At 36.7% G+C, this 22,092-nt stretch overlaps 1 long non-coding RNA gene across 2 annotated transcripts; it reads right to left on the minus strand.

Annotated features, from left to right (window-relative positions):
* Positions 1-7,756: 7,756 nt before the first annotated feature.
* Positions 7,757-18,390, minus strand: LOC103884808. 2 transcript variants are annotated; one of them, XR_647584.4, is made up of 5 exons: positions 15,777-18,390; positions 15,275-15,424; positions 12,345-12,492; positions 10,588-10,718; positions 7,762-9,216 (listed from the first exon to the last, which is right to left on the minus strand). It is a non-coding gene; the product is annotated as an uncharacterized LOC103884808 (long non-coding RNA). The 2 variants fall into 2 exon arrangements; XR_002522314.2 differs by having other exon boundaries at positions 7,757-10,718; positions 15,777-18,379.
* Between the last annotated feature and the right edge of the window lie 3,702 nt (positions 18,391-22,092).

Raw genomic sequence — 22,092 nt, forward strand, 5'->3', positions numbered from 1 at the left:
GTGATAAAATCTTATAAAAGACCACATAGTGTTCCTGAAAACTTGAGATTAGGTCAAGATGTGATAAGTAATGTAAAACCCAATTCATACTAGCCTTGACAAAAACTGGTTTTATTTATTTATATAATGAAAAAACCAAGGATAGTTCTGGATCCAGTTGAGACTAAATCGAATGATTCTAATGATGTCATCGAGGTCATGGTCTTTCTTGTTTTACATTTTTGCTCTGCAGAGTCTATCCCTGGGTTATGATAAGTGCCTTTCCCACCTGCAACCAACATTGATAACTCCTGGTACTCCTGAAGTGGTCCAAGAGTTGTGGAAGCCACAGTTCTTCATTCTTACACTATAGCATAAAAGGGAAAAGAACAGTTAATTTCTTTTTCCATTGGCTATAACACTAACTGCGTATACCCCATTGGCTCTGCTTGGGTAACACACATAAGTTTACTACATTAACATGCCAAGTATATGAAAGGAGCATGACTAGTGTAACTAAAGATTAAAAAGGAAAAGGAAAAGGTGTCTACCATGCTATTAATAGTCAACCAATATCAAATATATAATCTTGAAGATTACATTTATGTAATCCTCTAAATGAATGAATATATTCTAACATATTGTATACACAAAGAGTAAAAAAAAAAAAATTATATGTTGGTAATTTCAATCTGCAAGTAGATTTTATTTTAATTAGTTATCATTAGTTAGTAGTTCTCAAATTTTAGTGAGTTTCATAAATCATTATGGAATTTTATAAAAACACAGATTTTTGGTGTCTACACCCAAAGATTCTTCTTCACCAAGTATATAGTGATTGCTCATTTACTCATTTTTAATAAGAACCACAGGCCAGTCTTCCACTCAGTCAATCCCTTTAACATACCATGTTAGAGTTTTGCAGGGATTTTTTTTTTTTACTTAATTTTCATCTCCAAATTTAGAATTTTAAATGAAAAATTTGGGTAGAGTAACATATGGTATATGTGTTACACTGTTTTCACTGCAAGAGAGGGAAAAGAAACTCAAATTCAAATAAGCAGCAACAACAAAAATAATGTGTAGACTTGAGGGAAGAAGATAAAATCACCTCAGAAGGATGTATATCTTCTCAAGCTCTTCGTGGTTTCCACTGCTTCAGCCTCTTCACTCATGGCTACCAGATGGCTACAGTCTCAGGATTTCTAATACTACCCTACCAACATCTGTGAAAGGGAGAGAAATGTAGCATAGAAGTAACTTCAACCAAAGTGTTTGGACACTTTGGTGTTTCCTTGGTTTTCACGAAGGATCCCTGAACTTAAAACATTTTCTAGAAGAAAAATATATACCTTGATTTGACAATCAGGGCTAAAAATGTTGTCAGTCTTCCCAAACCACACAGATTGGAATGAGAGAGACGTGATTTCACAAATGAAATGAGAAGGTTGTCCTTGGAAGAAGGGGGAAATGGGTATCGTGAACAAAGTCAACTTGATGGAGTGTCAAAAATAAACTTGGTGTACGTAGTTTTGATTGATGCCATTAAAAATGACCACAACTGTGGCATGCGCCTGTAGTCCCAGCTACTCGGGAGGCTGAGGCAGGAGAATGGCGTGAACCCAGGAGGCGGAGCTTGCAGTGAGTAGAGATCGCACCACTGCACTCCAGCCTGGGCAACACAGTGAGACTCCATCTCAAAAAAAATAAAAATTAAAAAATAACCATAACTTCATGACTTAAGATAATACAGTTTATTATCTTACAGTTCTGTAGGTCAGAAGTCTGGTATGGTTCTCACTGACCTAAAATCAAGTTGTTGATAGAGTTGCATTCGTTTTTGAAGCCCTTAGAAACGTGGGGCTCTTTTTCATTGCTCATTCAGGTGTTGGCAGAATTAATTTCCTTACTGCTATGGGACAGAGGTCCCAATTTCCTAGCTGGCTTTCAGCTATGGGCAGTTCCCAACTTTTAGAGGCTTCCTTCATTCCTTGGCTTATGGACCCTTTTCTTCATCTTCAAAGCAAACAACAGAGAGTGAAGTCTGTCTCACAGTTTGGGCTTCTACTGCATTTTCTTCTCTTTTCTTTCTCTCTAACGTCAGCCGGGAAAGATACTCTGCTTTTGAGAGTTCATATGATAAACTGGGAAATTTCCCCCATCTCATAACATCTACTTTAATCACATATTAAAGTCCCCTTTGCTTGGTAATGTAACATATTGACAAGGTTTTGAAATCATAGTTCAGACATTTGGGGAGAAGGTCATTATGCAATGTACCACATATTTCATGTTGTTATAAACTGAAAAATCTATGCTTTTTAAATCAATATTGTTTTTATTAACTTTATAAATGTAAATTTAAGGTTTGCTGTGAAATCAGAAACTGTGAAGATCTTACTCTACTTGCTGACACAGATATTCCAACAGTATTCCATGTATGTGTGTATGTATGATATATGTATGTGCATATATACACACACATATGTACATATATATACACACACATATATATTCCATACACAAATACATATGGATGATACACATATAGATATGGTATGTGTGTGTAATTATAGAAGGTCAAAAAGTCGTTCAGAAAATGAAACAGATGTTTTATTCCTTACAGAACAAACTGCACCCTGAGCAGCACCTTGCTGTGATGATGGTTGGATGTCACCTGTGCCTGCATTGGAGCCTACCACAAGTGCAGATCCTAAAATTAGGGGGTCAAATTTGGACCCTTCCTAGGAGAGGCTGGGCTTTATGGGGCTGCTGGCAGATCTTTTCATCCTTCCCTTCACCCAGACAGATGACTCAATACCCTTAAATATAGGTAAATCGCCTCTGGGGTAGAAGACATTGAAGTCCTGTGTTTATTACTATGCTATGAAGGCAAGTGTCTCCAGAGAGTGGAAACATAAGACTTGATCTTTAACACCATGGTAAACCTCTGGGAAGTCTGTTTCTAAATTACTCCAATAGGATACACCAATTCTAGTTTTAAGCATATCTGGTGTTTAATCATGTCCTTTGCTCAGAAGGCCCAGATCATGTAAGAACACCAGACTCTGCAGAGGATTAGTCTCCCAACATTGATATGCTCATTTTAGTAATTCTCCATGTGAGTCAAAGTCTAATTATTAAGATCTTCAAATATGAGTAAAACATTAAGTGGAGGAAGTGCTTTATCTCTAATAAACATATATGTTTAAAGATGGACAGCTGTCTTCTTTGATCATCATAATTAGTAATTGAATATGTATGTTAAACAGTATATATCAGATTTTCTCTAGCTACATTCTGTGTAATAAAATTAAGAATGAGTCACATTTTGTAGTTTTCACTATGTAGCAGTGAAAAGAAAGAAGAGTGGTGTAAGTTAACAATGACTTCAATCAAAGCTCAGAACATTTAAATTTTTCAGGAACATTTTTTATCTGAATAATTATTAAATTTTCTAATCTTTAGTTAACTTTTCTGGAAAATTACTTAATAATATATAAGGTAATTCCATTTTGGTGATTCAGTTATGAAGCACCAAGTAGAAAATACTTACTTTAAAAAGTGTATTTTCAAATACATGTATACCAAACATTATGTAAAAAATGTTTTAAAATATCCATGCCTATTTTTAGATAATGCCTCATCTCTCCTAAGATGTGAAATCAAAAATAAGTAATTTCTAATATTTGCAACCTAGAATGAAAATCTTTTCAACCCATTGTGAAGTGGTGTCTTATGTTTACTTTTGTATTGTCAAAAATGGAGCCTTGTCATATTGGATTTACTCTCAATATCTCAGTTATTTTGTCTCTATGATATTTAAGCTATTGCTTTGTCTCAGAATTTTATCATTCCCTGCAGAAAAGTTCCTATATTTTTATGAAGTCAATAAATATTGTATCTTTCATTTTAATTTAGCAGATTCAAATTTTTATTATTTTAGATGCATGGTTTTTGTTCCCTTTAAAAAGCAGATATTGTGGTTGCCACTGCAAAAAACTTTGACCAACTGAACAACAGCTCCAGTAAAGTAACAGAAGAATCCATTGGTTTTTCACATTTAAATATACTCTTTATTCCACACACTGAAATGGCATCTCATTTTTCTGCGAGTCCCAGAACAGGCATATACAACTCCATCAAAGCACATGAATCAATAGACTAAACAAGTTACACTGTAGCAGTTTATACATCAAAAGCACTTGTCTATTTCTGTGAGTAATATCATCAAAATCAATACATCCCCCAACCCGCAGCTATTCCCCAAACTACTGCTTCATATTACATATTCAAACAGCTGTAAACAAATTAATAAATGGCTCTGGACTTTTGTTTTCTCTCCTCCTGAATTTTAATTGATTTATATTACTGGAAAATCCATGTAGGCTTGTTATCTTGGCTTTTTTCCTTTTCCTGGCATGAAGATGGATTCAGTGAATAAGAGCTTCAACCTCACACTTCAGTAACCACTTGTATAGTTTTGATGTTGAACTCAAAGAGAGTTCTTCTGTTCAACATTTAGTATGTAATTTTCTTCTATCATTGGAACACAAAATGAAAGAGTTTTCCTATCCATCCCATAGTGATGAGTCCTATAACACCAGTGAAGCACAAAATGTAGATGCCCTTAGAAGACATCTAATCTATGCCAGCTAATGAAGTAGGGACTCGATAAGTTATATCTGCATGAGCTAGAATCTGCAAGAACAGTTAATTACTAAATCACTTACTTGCATGCTATATTAAGAAAATCACCCTACTGAATTCTTTCTTCTTTTGCATTTTACACATTTTTGGTGATGTTATGTTTTCTTAAATTGAAATGGCATTATTTAGGTTTGCAGTATTATACCTAGAGAAAAAGCTTCAACCAACCCAAGGATTTAACTCTTAATCTCTTCTTGTTGTTAAAAATAATTAACAACAGATGAGGCTTCCATTAGGAGAAATCCTAGATATGAGATTATAGACATTGTGTGATGGCATACACAAAAAAAGAAAAACATAAAGAAAGTAAGCATTGCAAGCTAGATGCAACAGAGATATTAACCTGGGCATGCTATGCGACTGATACTAGCCACAGGTAATTCAATTGTTAAGTGTTGATAATCATGCACACCTCTTATGGTTATTTTCAAGGTTAAAAATGAAACATTTTAAAGGATTTAGACCAATATTCAATAAAGTATTTTTCTATATACCTTCACTCCACACATTCCTTTGCTCATGTAACTGAAGGAGTTGTAGCTCTTTTGTGATAACTATAGAGTGAACAGTAACCCCGGGAAATTTTTCAGACAAGGTCACACAATGCCCTACCAAAACAACTTTAGTAATTTCTCTGTTCATGATATGTCAGAAATACAACACAGATACTATGCATAATGACAAGAATGCAAGTGAAAATACTGGTTTACGTATCACCGCAATAATTTCTCTCTTTAGGTTTTACATTTGGGAAGGAACTTCAGGATCGTAAACAGGTGACCCAGATACCCCAAGAAAATATAAATAATGACACCTCCATTTATTAAATCACTAATATGATTTAAAGGCAGCTTCCATAGGCTACCAGTGTTCAGTCTCATGCTTTTCATTAGCTCCAGTTTTTGCCTGTGGGTGGTGTATAAAGTTTGTCTCATGACTGGAATTTCTATGACTTCTGCTCCAGGTCTCTAACTCTAGCTGGAGAAAGTTTGTGTTTTTAAGGGCTTAAGAGAGTACACAGGATTTACTCACTTAACCTAGGATAATCTCCTCATTTTAAGATTGGTCTTCTTAATTACATCTTCAATGTCCCTTTTGCCACATAACATATTCACAGGTTCTGGAGATCAGAGTGTGAATGTCTTCGTGTCTTTGGAGCATTTATTCAGCCTATCTCAATAACCATGTTTCAGAGAGGCTTTAAGTCCTCCACAGGATCAGAACGACAAGACTTTCCTGTTACATCAATGTATCAGGTTTGGTTCAAATCTAACCTTGCCAGCTGGGTGAATAAGGAGGTATGGCTTGTCTCTGCAACCTGAATGCAACTTTCTGATATAACAAGTAACTGGCCAGAACAGCCTGGACTTTATTCCCATCCCTCCTAGAACAGGATGTCCTACCAGTGACTTGCGTTTCTCCAGAGTACAAAACACGGGAAGGGCTGCTTTTTGAGGTCCCTCACTGCAGTGCAAATGGGTGCTGCAGTGCAAGACTGCATGTGCCCTGGGCAGCTGTCCTGAGCCTTGGGGGACTGGCTGGCCCATGAATCTGAGACTTCTATTGTCCCTTGTTACTATCTGTAAGTAATAAATGTGCTTCGTAGAACTTGTTGTGTCAGTGTTCCGCCTCACTGGACTTCTGCAAGTGACAGAAATTGGCACAGCCCATGATACAGAGAGCAAAGGTGTTTAGCGTCCTCCCTTGGGACTCGTAACTGGTGCAGTGAACCCACTTTGCACCATCTCTCCACCTTTTTGGTTTAAAAGTATAAACCCTTGTTAAATTCACTAATTTGCAAAGTAAATAGTATTTCTGCTCTGCCCATTTTTGAGGGTCATCCTACTAACGAAGAGTAGAGCAAAGGTTACTGGCTGTAAAATCTGTGCTATTAAACCATGAAGTATTTCACTGCCTTGAACGGAGAGCAGCTGAGTGGTTTGACTGATGATACAACTTTTCTGATTTCTGCAAATGGATCTCATATGATTCTCAGACACAGGGAAAAATGTAATATTTTTCAGCCTCCCATTGTCTTGAAATTGACCAATAACTTTGTCTGTGACCACTGTCTTCCCCTGTCTTCTGGGACACCACACACTCATATACATCAATGATTCTATAATAAGTACCTCATTCTTCTTCCTTACTCCTGAGTTTTTCAGCCACATGGCTAATTTTATATTATATATTGGTTCCTTAATTTATTCATGCAACACATATTATTCAGTGTCTACTGTGTAGCTATGTCTTGCTCTAAATGCTGGTGCCCTCTGCGTCCATTCTGTGCACCCAACTGTCCTTTTTTGTGCTCAAGGTGGCTGCCCAACGTACACTGAATCCCCCACGTCCCCATTCAGCTGACGTTCTACTGGAATTTAGCTAAGGGCAGTCACCAGCAAGACACTGGAGGATGTGGAAAGTGAGCTTATGATATTTCTTTCCTACCTCTTCCCACTTTGGTACCATTTTTAGCCCCACTGGTCTATACTACAGTTCCAGTGAATAGCCCTGTTGCACTCCTTCAGCTGTTATGAGACTACGGCTACAAATCAGGAAGTGTGCCTTCTTCTTGTCATGGGAGGAGACATTTTCTCATCCCCTAGCACTTCAAACACGAGGCTGAAGAATGACCCATGTGGGAAGTAGTCAGGGACTTGAGCTCCTGCCGTATCCACCAATACATGAAGATGCATGAAAGACCAGATGGAGGGATGAATGCGGCTCACAACAGTGACCCCAAGACAGTCCTCTCCATTCTCCATTTTTCTTCCCTTTGTATGATAACACTGGTGCAGGTTAGCAAATCCTCACTTTGATTCTGTGGCATTCCAGGTGGGAACAGAGAAGTCAGTTTTCTCTTGATGTCAGAAGAACTAATTGAAATTTCCTCTCCCCTTTCCTAATGAGGGGCTTAAGTGTGAGTGTGGTTCCTCTTCAAATTTCACTCTCTATAGAACAACCCCTCAATACTTGTCTTGTAGTTTTCTCTATAGTATAGGATGGTGTATTAGTCCTTTTTTCCCACTGCTATAAAGAGATACCTGAAACAGGGTAACTTATAAAGAAAAGAGGTTTAATTGGCTCACAGTTCCACAAGCTGTACAGAAAGCATGACTGGGAGGCCTCAGGAAACTTTGAATCACAGCGGAAGGCGAAGGGGAAAGCAAGCATGTCTTCGGTGGCTGCAGTAGGACGAAGAGAGAGAAGGGGGAGGTACTATACACTTTCAAACAACCGGATCTTGTGAGAGCTCACTCAGTATCAGGAGAACAACAAGGGGGAAATCTGTCCCCATGATCTAATCACCTCCCACCAGGTCCCTCCTTCAACACTAAGGATTACAATTTGACATGAGATTGGATGGGGACACAGATTCAAATCACATCAGAAGGGGAAAACGTGCAATATCTGTTTGTTAATGTTAAGAGTCTCCCTCTCAACGAGTTCTGCATCTAGTAGTTCAGAGATTTAGTTAATTCAGTATATGAACTACTTAATTATAGGCATATGCCTTATAATGACATTTCACTGGATGATGAACTACACGTATGATGGTGGTTCCATGAGATTATAATACCATATTTTTGCTGTACCTTTTCTATGTCTGGATACATACATACTTACCATTGCATTCCAGATGGATACAGTATTCAGTACACTAACCTGCCACACAAGTCTGTAGCCTGGGAGCAATAGGTTGTACCATATAACCTAGGTGTGTAGTAGTAGGCTGTACCATCTAGGTTCATGTAAGTACACGCTGATTTTCACACAATGAGGAAATGGCCTAAGTACGCATTTCTCAGAACCTATCTTCATCCTTAAACAATGTGTGACTATGCTTTGTCCTCTCCTCAGGATATATTTATCAATTCCTGGAAAAATAGTAGAGATAACACTGAGAAACTTACTCCACATTTCCACAAGCTACTTGCTCATGGAAGTCGCATAACAGCTTAGGGTACCTATTCTGGTAACTTGCCTTTTGGTAAATTCTGGTAGCATTAAGTTCTTCTACATTACTTCCGAAACCCATATGGACCAGAACCATGATTTGACTTTTTTGTTACTGTCCCTTGAGCACCTAGCATATTAGTCAGCACATCGTAAACATTCCTGTCTATTATCTATCATATGTTTGTTAAATATTAAAGACCCTGTATTAGTCCATTCTCATGCTGCTAATAAAGACATACCTGAAACTGGGTAATTTATAAAGGAAAGGGGTTTAATGGACTCAGTTCAGCAGAGCTGAGAGGCCTCAGGAAACTTACAATCATGGCAGAAGGGGAAGCAAGCACATCGTTCTTCACACGGCAGCAGCAAGAAGAAGTGCTGAGCAACAAGAGGAAAAGTCCCTTATAAAACCATCTTCTCTGGGGAGAATTCACTCACTGTCAGAAGAACAGTATGAGGGTAACCACCCCCAGAATTCAACGATCTTCCACTGAGTCCCTTCCATGACACATGGGGATTACGGGAATTACAATTCAAGATGAGATTTGGTCGGGGACACAGCCAAACCTAGCAGACATAAATTTGATTGCTTTATTTGAAAACTGTCTCTCCCAGACGACTAGCTTACATCATGTAAAAATATTCTCAGTCCAATAAAATGAATCAGTTAAGTCTTCATGGCAGACATGTAAACATAAAGATTTAGAATTTTATTTATCTTAAGGTGATCAGATAAGTCAATGGCATTAATTATCTGTACCTATTTCTCCTTCACCCATTATTGCATAAAAATATATTTTATAGACTAGCCATCTATCCTTTCTTTCAGGATGGATTTGACTTCTGTGGATGCTGTAATAGTTACGCTTTATCATGTCATAGACATAAATTGTTTTTATTTTTCCCCCAAGAAGATCCAAAGTAATAGGGTGTAATCTCAATTTAAATAAATAGATTTGTTATTCAGTACAGTCTATGGCAAGAGAGAAGACCTTTTACAGAACTTGCCCTTGTCCCACTTCTATAAATTCACCAGCACTCCTCTAGCAAAATATGAAGAGTTCTGTTAACTGATCCTTTTCCCTGCAGCTCCTCACATCACAAGAGGCTTATCTCTAACTGGCTGTTTTCCCCTAAACCCAGTTCTAGGCTTGAAGATGAAAATTACTTTTTGTTCAAACATTTTATCTTACTTAGGGAGACAGGTATAATAAATCAAAAGTTCTTCTCACTAAGTTATGATAATCAGTGTAAAATTACCTAGGCTTCATAAAGTGCTTTATCCTCAAACTCACTCCGTATCTAAACTATAAATATGACAAATATTTTCTGTTTTGCTTTTCAAATCAAATAACTTCAGATATTATATGTATAACATTTTTTCATAGGAGATTGACATTTTCTTTAACTATTCCAGTCTGCCTGTTGAGTTCATCACAACAAAAGCCTCTTCAAAATATCAAAATGAATTAGCACTGAGAAATTCAGTCTGGATGCCAGATAAAGGGAAAAGAATATTTGCTTAATGAATACTTTATTTGATCATATACTTTCTCATCTAAATCTCAAAAAAGTTAATGAGGAAAGTGTAATTACTGTTATTATTATTATCAGTAGTAGTACTATTAATAATAAATGAAATGGTAAAATTGAATAACAGAGTGACTAAGACACTCATTTAAGATTCTACATTTGTTGAGTGATGGGACCAAAATTCCACAATTCTGTTATACTCCAAAGTCCAAGCTTTTCACTTACAGAAACCTGAGACCTTAGAAGGCCATTTGCTACTGTTTTTTATAACCTTTTTAATTCACGTATAACCACTTAATTAGTTTTAGCATTTTTATCTTCATTATGTTGTAAAAACTCCCATTTCATTTTATGAGTTTGTTTCTTTTTAATAAGCTCATTCTTAATTGATCATGGTATACTTACTTAAGGGAGGAAAATTGGCTTCTTCACAGGTGGATGCTTTAAAATGGATATAGTAAAGGTATCTTATGCCAACATTATCAGAGAGTTTTGACAACTTTTGATTGAAACTGGTAATTTAGATTACAGGTCACCTTTTAAAAAACATTAAAGGCAATACAATTAGAGCCAAAATTAAATATAAATACATAGTAGCCCTCTTCTCACTCAGAATCCTATGTATCTTAAACAATTAAAGACATTTAATTCTCCCTGATTATGCTAGACTCCATGTTCAACGATATTAATATTTTGAATAAAAGAAAACAATTCAGAAGAGTCTCCTGAAATATTTTGCCTATCTTTCTAAAATAGTTTTTAGAAAGATATTTTTTGGCTTTTAGTAAGTTTTTTTTTTTTTTTTTTTTTTTTTTTCTGTGACTCCAGAGATATTTTAAAGTAAATTTTTTTCCTTTTTTCTTTCATTTTTTTTTTTTCTTTTTTTTTTCACTTTATACTACTTTACCACCTAATCTGACCACCACTCAATTTTCACTAAAACACTCTGTTCATGCATTCAAACTCTGTTCCGTGTACCCTGTTCCTGCTTAGTCTGACAGTACTTTCATTGATGTGTTTTCCCTCAAAGTACTTTTTCTCAGGAATTCTTTATGCTAATATCCCAATATTTCATATTAACCTTCTGCCTCTCCAGTCTGTCTCTGCACCTGGTTTATTCATTACTGAGCCCTTTATCTTCACACAGCTGTGCTCCTTTCCATAAATTATTCCATTATAATGAGAAGCTCTGTACCACAGTCTAGATGAGTTAGACCTAGACCAACTGGATAGAATACATAGAAAAATGTAGCTAGAACTATGAAATGACACATGGGACAATACAACATAGTAAGAAAGAATTTTAATTCCGGGCTCAGAATACTTCAATTTATACCCTGGCATTGCTACATAATTAAAACTCTCTTGGGAAAGTTACTTAATGTTCTTGTGTGTCAGTTTCTAGAAAATATGAATAATAATGCACGTCTCAAATATTGTGAAGATTAAATGAGGTAATATATGTAGACTGCTTAGCTCATGGCCAACTATCATTTTATATTCAATATTTGTTAAAATTTTAAGTCTTATTCGTTGAAACCATGCAGATTCAATGTGTCTTACTTTCAACAACTAAAATTCCTTTTCTAGAGAAAGGCGGGAAGAAGGAAAAAAATGTCAACATTTTTAGAAGGTTGACAATATACCTCATTATTAGAAATCAGATTTGAGATTTCAGGCCATTTCAAGTCAATCATACTTTATGAAAAAAAATGAGAAGAAAGGAAATTTGGGAAAGTTATACTAAGAATCTCTATTCAAATCCCACTCTCAAATCTCTTTTTCTAGCTTAGTCTTCACTTCATCAAGAAATAAAATCAATCTTAATTTTTCTTCATCCTGCGTTTTTCACAGTCAATCCATCAGTGAATAGCACTAACTCAGCCTTCAAAGTAGTTCTTAGAAGCATTCACTTTTTCTAACCTCCACTGCCAATGGATTAGTCTCAACTATCATTAGTGTTCAATTGGACAATTTTAAAAGCTTTTAATCAGTCTGCCTACTCGATGCTTCTCTGCTTCTCTGCATCCGCCCATAGTATCCAGAGTACCATTTAGAAATGTAAAACTGATCACATCACAATTTTTCAGTGTTATTCAACATATTCCCATTGCATTGAGCATAAATTCCAAATTTTTCATCATAGTATATTAGGTACAAACCTGTGTGCCTCTTCTGAGTCCTTCCATTACATCTGTATCTCTCTCTCTTTGCTATTATGCATTTTTCTGCCATTTTATCACCATCCTTTCACTTCTGAACTTAGATGAAACAGTAAACCATGAGAATGTCAGAGCACAGCGACACAACCTGAAAGTAGAGAGATGTCCTTTCTTCACAGTGATAACTTTGACTAACGAAAAACAGAAAATGGAAAGGATTCATACCGATGATCCCCTCCACCCCACTTTTTTCTTTCCCCAAAACTATGCCATGTTTTGTTTGTTTCTTAAAACCCTCCTGATTCCAGCACTTTGGGAGGCCAAGGCAGACGGATCACAAGGTCAGGAGATCCAGACCGTCCTGGCTAACACGATGAAACCCAGTCTGTACTAAAAAAGAAAAAAAAAAAATAGCCAGGCGTGGTGGCGGTGCCTGTAGTCCCAGCTACTCGGGAGGCTGAGGCAGGAGAATGGCGGGAACCCGGGAGGCGGAGCTTGCAGTGAGCTGGGATCGCGCCACCGCACTCCAACCTGGGCGACAGAGCGAGACTCCAAGAAAACAAAAAAACCCTTCTGAGTTACCGTTTCTGAGAAAAACACACTGTGCTCCTCTGAGTTCTCTAAGAAACAAGGGCCAACACTGAATTATTGCATTTAATTTTCCCCTTTTGTTCACTTCTGTTTATTCTTCAGCCTTACAACTCAGAGGACTTGCAACCCACAAATAAAATGTCAGCATTTTGATCCATATGCCAGATTCTACCATTTAGGTACATGCATAAGTTGTACATTCTACAAATGCCTGAAAATTGTGTTTCCTGGCGAGCTCTGCCACATTGTCTTCAGACTTTCTGCACCTTGGAAACTGGGCTGCAGACATTCTGTTGATCTTTTTTGTACTTGACTACACTAAGTTCTTCCTTGCCCCAGTCCTAGAGCAAAAGTTACCCTTTTTGCTCAGGTGCCCTTTCTTCACATGCCTTGCTCCTTATCTTCCTATGGGCTTAAATGTCACTTTTTCGAAGAAACTTTGACTTACTATGCAATTAGATTGTTGACTCTGTTATTGTTTTCTACAGCATCCTGTATATTTCTTTAATTAGATTTTTGACTCTGTAGAGCAAATCTACAGCATCCTGTGTATTTCTTTTTGCATCTTTTCTCATTTTTAATTATAAATTTATTTCCTTATAAAGCATTTTTAATCCTTATCAAACTGTAAGATCTATGAGACAAGCAGAAACCATGTTTATTTTATATACAGAGAGCCTGGCCCAGGCTGTGGCATTCATTAGGCATAACTATTTTTTTAAATTAAGTAGGCTCTGATTTACTGTGTACATTATTCCATGTTCTTAGACAAATCGCAAATAATGCTGACCAGAAATTTTAAGAATCCACCAGCTTCATAGTATTTCAGAAAAAAGTAAACATTAAAAAAAACAACAAAGAAATGTGGTTAAGCGCTCTTTATTATAACAAAGTTTATGCCATTTTCTGGATACTCATAACTGGACTTGCACTTACATCTAATCAAAATCCAATATTATTGACTACTTACAATTATCAAACTTTTAGATAATTATTTAAGCAAGATTTAATGTGCTCCTTACTCCCTAAAGTCGATCTACTCAATAATATTTTTCCTGTGTCTTATCATTTGCATAACTGAAAAGCTAAATGTGGTGAATAATGAGATAAGGTAGTGTATCTAGCAATTTATCTATGTAGCAATAAGTAAACTTGATAAATTTCAAATTGAAGAGACAAAGAAATACTTCTAAAGGTTTATTAATAAAAAATTACTTACAAGATAAATGAAACAGTCAAGCCTCAGATTTAACTGTGATATGAAATTTGAGCAGATAATGAAGTACTCTCTGTTTAACACAGAAGAGAAAATACTGTAATTCAAAAAAGGAAAAACAAAAACAAAGGCCATCAGCTGTCATTCAATCATAACATTGCAATAACTAAGGCCCAGGAAACATACCACCAAGACAATCTTCCAGAAAAAATATATCTGTGTGGTGTGTGTGTGTGTGTGTGTGTGTATGTGTATTACTATATGTGTTTGTGTATGTGTATATAAATATTCAAACATATTCTCAAAAATAAAAATTTTTTGAGTAATAGGAAGTCACGGAATTTAAAATAGAGATTACTTAATAACATTTCTCTGTTGTGTTTTTCAAAGTTATTTTGATTACCTAGGTAACAAAACCTCAACTCAAGCTAACTAAAGCAAAACACAAAAACAAAAACCAACAGAGGGGATTGACAGATTCAGAAAAGTCTAGGTAAGACCTAGCTTCAGGTATACCTGAAATTCAGGCACCTTCAATTTCAACTAAAAGCTATTTGAGTTTTGGGATATTCCTTTCTGACTCCCGGTTTTGCTTTTAATTGTTGACTACTTTCAGTCACACTCTCTCCTTATAGTGGCAAAACAGTTTCCAGAAAACTTATGCTTAAAACTTGTCAACACCAGTGAAGGCATGAAAACGTACTATTGACTCTATTAACAATTAATTAATTAGCTAATTATCTAAATAATAATTAAATACATACACCCAACTCTGTAATTTGCTCATGCAGACCATAGAAGCCACTGTGCCTAGGTATTTAATGATAAAATGATTTTCCTATGTTCTAACCAACCCAATCTGTTTATCTAGTCAGTAGCTATTTGTCTACACAAGTCTTATTAAGACTTCAAGAAATATATATTCAAGGAAATATTACCCTTGGATAAAATATATATATATATATATATAGTGTGATAAACAAGAGGTCTTGCTAATCAAATTTGTGTTATGAAAATTAAATAAACTTTAAACAGTTGTTCTCGATCAAGATTTCTCAGAACATTTACTAGGCAAATATGAATTGTGAATTTCCAAGAAAGAGTAATATGCAAAATTACTCACATTTTTTTACCTCAGCGCTTGCTTTTCCTGAAATATTTGTTAGTATCACTCTGTACAGGAGTGTCCCATGGAATACAGCCTAGGCCATTTTGCTCTGGAATCATTATTTTCAAATATTTTTGTTGTGATTTTTCTGCCTTATTATAGGATCTGAACAGGATTGAGAGAGAGAAAAATAGAAAGGGTGCTTCTTAGGTGTCCCAATATCTGTGGTTCCCTAGCATTTAGGATAGAACATATAAAAGTAGATTTTGTAAAAGTATCACAATGAAAGGACTGATCATACTTAATTTTTTGTGAAACCCAGAGATACGAAGTAATGTAATTTTAGACACAATTTTTATCTATGCAAAGTAGACAGACTGACTTCATCCAAAATCAGTTTTAAATATTTCTGCAACTTGGTACATTGGCATGTATTAAAATATACAATATTGGTCTTTACAATATATCTGAGACACAAACCAATGAAAGATAAATAATAAATGTTTTCAAAACTTACATTTTATCAATGTAAATGAGAAGTGTAACCGGAATAACTGATGTGAGTTAAATACACTGTGAACTCCTTACTGATCTCCATCTTCACAATAAAATAACCCTGTGATCTCATTCTGAGAGTAACCATATGGAACTGACAAATCAGCTGACTCTTAACATATTTTGAAATTTCCAGGAAGCTTAGTTAATCAGTGGCACGATTTTCAAATTGCTCTTAGAAGCTGGCTGGTCAAACTCCATGAGGTTAGAAAGACATTTTGGCAACAGTGTACTTTTAGGTAAATGAAATTGTTATACTACTTAAATCTCTGAACAGAATATGAAATGTTAAAATGAATTAAATATTGCCCCATCACTCAAATGTCCTAATTATTTACACTAAATTCTTGGTTTGGTTTGTCTTAATATCAATATCTATAGAAGTATGTCAGAATTTTCTCTCTGTTCAGGAGGAATTTATTTTAAAATCTTGTTCCTCAATGTTCCATTCAAATGTCTCTTCTTTTATTATTCTAGTCCTGTAGGCATAGACATTCATTTCTTCTGTTGCCCATAGAACCTGCCTTTATGTCAAACTGCTATCTATCTTTTTACTTGACTATGCATTGATCAATTAGGCTAATATTTAAAGGTATTAGGTAATGCATGTATTAGAGTGCTTTTGAATAAATCTTACCGATTGATTAACACCAACATTTACCTTCACAGCCAATGAGCTTGCGTGAGCTAACCATATAACACTACGGAGTCTTTTAAACTTAGCTTTAGTATAGGAGGTAAAAGACTGAGGAAGAGGATTTCAATGCTACCAATTTTACCTCTGCTTCTCATATGGTCAGGCTTGCCCAATAAAATGAAATAAATTTCTACCTTGAAAATGCAGCTAATTAGGTATGTTTAGTTGATCAGGTATATTTTGACTGGAATGTTGATCATAAATACATATGTATGTGATGTAAATACTTAGCTATGTAAATACTTAGCACTGGAAGGGCATAGAATTTGGAGCCAAATTGCCTTGTTTGGAATTGTTCCATGCCTCAGTTATCTTGAAGTAATCAGTTTCTTATTCGTAGGACTGTTATACGGAATGAATATTATTTTAAATACTCAGAAAAATTTCTTCTGAAGTTTCTTTTGCCTTACAGAGAAGACACTAACAGCTTCAATTCCTAGATTCCAAAGGCACTTTCAAACTTGGAAGGTAAGAAACCAGTCATGACTATTTTTTTCCAGACATATTTGCAGGATGACGGCTGGATGTGAGGTAAGAGGTATTTTCCAAGAAAACCTTTGAGAACCATCCACTTTTTCTTGCAAACTGAGGTAGTTGGAGGAAGATGAGGTTCAATTCCTTTGGCGTGAGATGGTGAGGATTGCTTGCACTAGAGATCCCTGTAGACAGCTCCCTGAACTTCAATACCCTAGACTTGCAATGGTGATGTGAGCTTCTTAATCTCTATATTAAATGTGTGACATTGGGAATACATAACTGATGCCACATGTTAAGTTAGTAATTTATAAAATGTTTTCCATTGCTTCAGTCTAGTGATGCAATGTTTCCTGTATGAGATTTAACATTCATTCTTTCATTCAATTTTAATTTTTTTCTACAATACCTGAGATCACGTAATGCTTTAAAATGTTTCAAAGTGCATTTTAAAAACTTTTTTTGTTCTTTCTAGTCTTAGCCTTGAAATACACTTTGAATCTCATTGTTTCCCTCCTTCCCAACTGGACACACTCCTTGACCTGTACTAGTTTATCTAATTATGTTCTTGCCTAGAAACTTCAGGGGCTAAACTTAAAGTGACACAGGTGCAGAGACCAACCGTGGAATTCTCCCCATCTAGCGATTACCCCAAAAGGTAGTTAAACTACAACCTGGCCATTGTTGAAATGGCTTTAGCCCATGCTTGAGGTAGATAATAGCACAAGACAGCCATTGGAACAAGATACATAGGCTTTCTACCCTGCCTTACTCCCACATGTTTCTCATAGCAAGTTTCCCTTCTTAAAACTCTTACTCAACCTCAAATAAGAAACGGAAGCATGAGCCTTTGGGAGGCATGAGTGGGACCATTTCCCAATTGCTAGAATTTGATTAATAAAACCGCTTTCTTTTCACCTCATCTTAATTCTTGTGTTTGGCTTCTGTGTGACAAGCGGTTGGACTTGTGTTTGGTTACAATAATAAAGATGCATTGTGCCAAGAAAAGATCTAAGTTATAAGGAGTCAGAATAAAGATGGCATCAATATTTCACTTGTAATTCCTATCTCTGACAGAACAGAGTAGGCTTTTGATTGAAATATAAAAGATATTCTACAAACTCAACTAACAATCTCACTTCACACAGGCCATGAGAAAGTTGATGAATCCTCTACAAGGTGATGAAATAACACACACCAATTGTGCAATTTCATTCCAGATGAATTAATTCACGTAAAGAGAAAAATCATAAAGAATACCAATATGCAAATATAATTTAAAAGGTGAGAAAAAGTTATCATTATGTTCAGGCAATATAATGAATGCCTGAAAAAATTCAGGAGTCAACCAGAAACTAATTGAACAAACTGGATCAACTAACTCAGCAAGGTGCTTATTATAAAATAAATAGTAAATAAATGATCTCTTAAATAATTATAACAAGTTAGAAATTATAATTGAGTGAAAATCTCATTCATGTGTAATGCATTCTTAGAGAGACTTGGTCTCCAACTTTATTGCAGAAGCTAAGTATAAACACACACACACACATACACACACACACATTCTCTCTCTCTAAATATGTATACTATTCTCCATCCAGCATCCATCTAGCCATTGAAAAGTTATATGATGTAATTTCATAATTTGAGTGAATTGGACTGATTTTTTTCTGGGATTTTATTATCAACACACAAAGTTTAGAAATTACAATGGAACACTGAGAAAGCTAGAGGCAGCTATGTTTTTATTGTTGTTTTTGTTATTGTTGTTGTCATTTTGAGACAGAGTCTGTTGCCCAGGCTGGAGTGCAATGGCATAAAGATGACTCACTGTAGCCTCGACCTCCTGTGCTGAAGCTATCCCCCACCTCAGCTTCCTGCATAGTTGAGGCTGCAGGCATGCACACTATGCCCAGGTAATTTTTTTTTTTTTTTTTTTTTTTTTGGAGAGACAGAGCCTCACTATGTTGCCCAGGCTTGTCTTGAACTCTTGGGCTCAAGCAATTCTCTCACCTAGGCCTCTCAAAGTGCTAGGATTACAGTCACGAGCCACTGTAGTCAGCCCAGCTGTATTATTTTTATTAGAGGCAGTATCCTGACCAAGTTGTTTTTATTGCAGGATACAATTTCCAAGCTTTTTTGGTTCAAGTCAGCTTTTCAAAGCTAGTATTTCAGTTTCATTGTTAATCTTTGGCCTATAAAATATCTTTCTGAAAAATTCCCTTTTTCAGTATGTTAGAGTTGGTTTCAATTGAACATAGGTAAGGGTCCTGGCTGACAACCAACACCAATACATACTAAAGGTAAATGTGTGTGTGTGTGTGTGTGTATGTGTGTGTGTGGTGTGGTATGTCTATTCCAAATAAAGATGCACCCATCAATTTTCATTCTATGGAGTTTGCTTTAACCAGAATATGTGTGCATATAAAATATATCTTCCTGAGGTAGCTGGCAGCATAATGGCAGCATAGAGGCAAGCTGGCTTCTCTTTCTGCTGACTCACACAAGAAACAAAAAGAAATATATGGCTCGGAGATCTTCACCAGCAACAATCCAGAGCTCAAGTATGAAGATGAAACAATTCCTGGGGCCACAAAGAAGTGGAAGCAGATGGCAGGGGAACCGGACTTCCACTTCTACAATGCTCTTCCCCCTACATTCTGCCCAAGCAGCAACCATGTGTTTCTCCACCTTCTTGGGTTCCCTGTCAGAAGACCTGTCCTTGCCTGAACTCATAGGTAGACCCGCGACTGCCTGCAGGGAGAAATGTTCCTGAGGACAGGAAGAGACAAATGCAGGAAGTAGAACTACCATACTCAGCCTGGAAACTCTATTCTGTAACTCAGTCAAAGGAGACATCAAATCAGAGTGGCAGCAGGAGGTATGTTCACCATGTTCCCTGGGCACAAGCTCTTAGCCAGCCTTCCTACACTGGGAGATAATCTTTTTGGGACTGAAGCCATCTTTGCAAAAATTATAAAAGTGAGAGAGTTACGGCAGTGAAAGAGACATGATTTAACTAGCCCCATCCTGCCTTTAACTTCCAAACTGCCCTTGGTCATTCCTGGGCATGGGTCAATCTAACTTTGGGAGAAATTTAGTCAATAGTTCAAAATGATAAACTATATAAAAGTACAATGATAAACTATCTGCCCTTCCTAAAAACTCACCTGCCTTTGTAACACTAATGCAAGGCCACCAGGTTACGTGGATGAAAGTGGCTTGAATTCTGCTAAGATGCAGGTAGAGTTAAATAATTGCCAGCCATTACCTCAGAGGTCACAAGATTTGCAATTACCCAACAATTATAGAAACTATGATTGACTTTTTGAAATGCCCTTTCAGGCATTTGCATTTCTAATGACCCGATGATGACTGGGTGGCCCCACCCAGACCCATGACTCTTAGCTCAATTGGTCCAGTGGTCCCAACCCCGAAGCAAACTCAGCCAAGTAGGACCATTTATTAAACACCTATGATTGCATTCCTTACCAAGCAGCAGCACCCGTTCCCCTAGCTCCCAGTCCCCCAAACTATCCTTGAAAAATCCTAACCTCTGAATATTCAGGGAGGTTTGAGCAATAATAAAACTCCAGTCTCCTTAATATACATAGAGTTTAGCCAGCTCTATGTATATTAAACTATTTCCCTATTGCAATACCCCTGTCTTGATAAATCAGCACTTCTGGGCAGTAAGGAAAATGAAGCAACTGGGTGGTTACAGAGCCAACCCCATTTGGAACAGGGGGACTCTGACCATTTACTAGAGCTGAAGTGAACCTGTTACAGTCGGTACCTAGTTAGGCAAGAACAGTCCTAGGGAGGGTTCCCTGCCCCTCTCCAAGAATGTCAGGCAACCATCAGGTGATGGTCAGGTAGTTGTTAACTGTTTCTCTAAAATAGTAACTGGTCACAGCACCGGGTAAAGGCAGTCTCCCGATAGGTAGAAAAAAACCTGAAACTGGTGATGCACAGCTTCCCAGTAATACCTCAGGAGTTGGGCAAGTGGTCTCAAGTTATGTGCATTAAGAGGCGAAGTGGTGGAGTTTAACTGGTATGTGACCTACTGGGGACATTTAACTGGTAAGGGAAGAATACCTCAAGTGAGCACGTGTAAAACTCCAGTATACACACTCTGCATGCTCCCCTCCCAAGTGCTAGCAGGCCACTGCACATGTGGACAGCCAACCCCAAAGAAAGACTCAGGGAGAAGGGACACAAGACCCTGGAAGTATGCCAACATATAAAATCCCAAGTCCAAGGTCAAACAGGGTATTTGATCTCTCAAGTCACCAGCTTGGCCCTCCTCTAACTGTACTTTCCTTCCTTTTACTCCTGCTCTAAAACTTGCCTCAGTCTCTTCTTCTGCCTTATGCCCCTCAGTTGAATTATTTCTTCTGAGGAGGCAATAATTGAGGTTGCTGCAGACCCATATGAATTTGCTGCCAGTAATAAGCCTAGGCTTAAGGTGCCACCTAGAGCCATAAAGCAGGCAGTGACTTAGCACTGAAAATGCCCTAAATAAATACATTGAACAACAACCAAAATAAGCTGGACAGAGAAAACCGATAAATAACTAATTTTTCAATGCAAAGACACAGACATATACCCACAGTAAACAACAGAAAAAAGGGAACCATAACCTCTCCAAAGAACAAAGCAAAAATTCAGTGACTGACTCTAATGAGATGGTGATTTGTGAGCTCTGACCTGCAATGCAAAATAGTAGTTTTAAGGAAACTCAGTGACTTCTAAGGCAACACAGAAAAGCAATTCAGAAACATACCAGAGAAATTCAACAAAAAGATTGAAATAATAAAAAGCAATCAAACAGAAATCAGGGAACTGAGAAATATATTTGCTGAACTGAAAAACTCTTTAGATGCTCTTAAGAGCAGAATGACTCAAGCAGAGGAAAGAATCAGTGGGCTTGAAGGCCAGATGCTTGAAAACACACAGTCAGAGGAGAAAAATAAAAAGAACAAAAAAGAATGAAGACCACCCATGGGATATGGAAAATTATTTCAAAAGACCAAATCTAAGAATTATGGGTAGTCAAGAGGGAGTTGAGCAAGAACAAAGAGTAGAAAGCCCATTCAAGGAA

Source organism: Papio anubis, chromosome 3 (assembly GCF_008728515.1).
Source record: "Papio anubis isolate 15944 chromosome 3, Panubis1.0, whole genome shotgun sequence".
In the NCBI taxonomy this organism is placed as follows: Eukaryota; Metazoa; Chordata; class Mammalia; order Primates; family Cercopithecidae; genus Papio; species Papio anubis.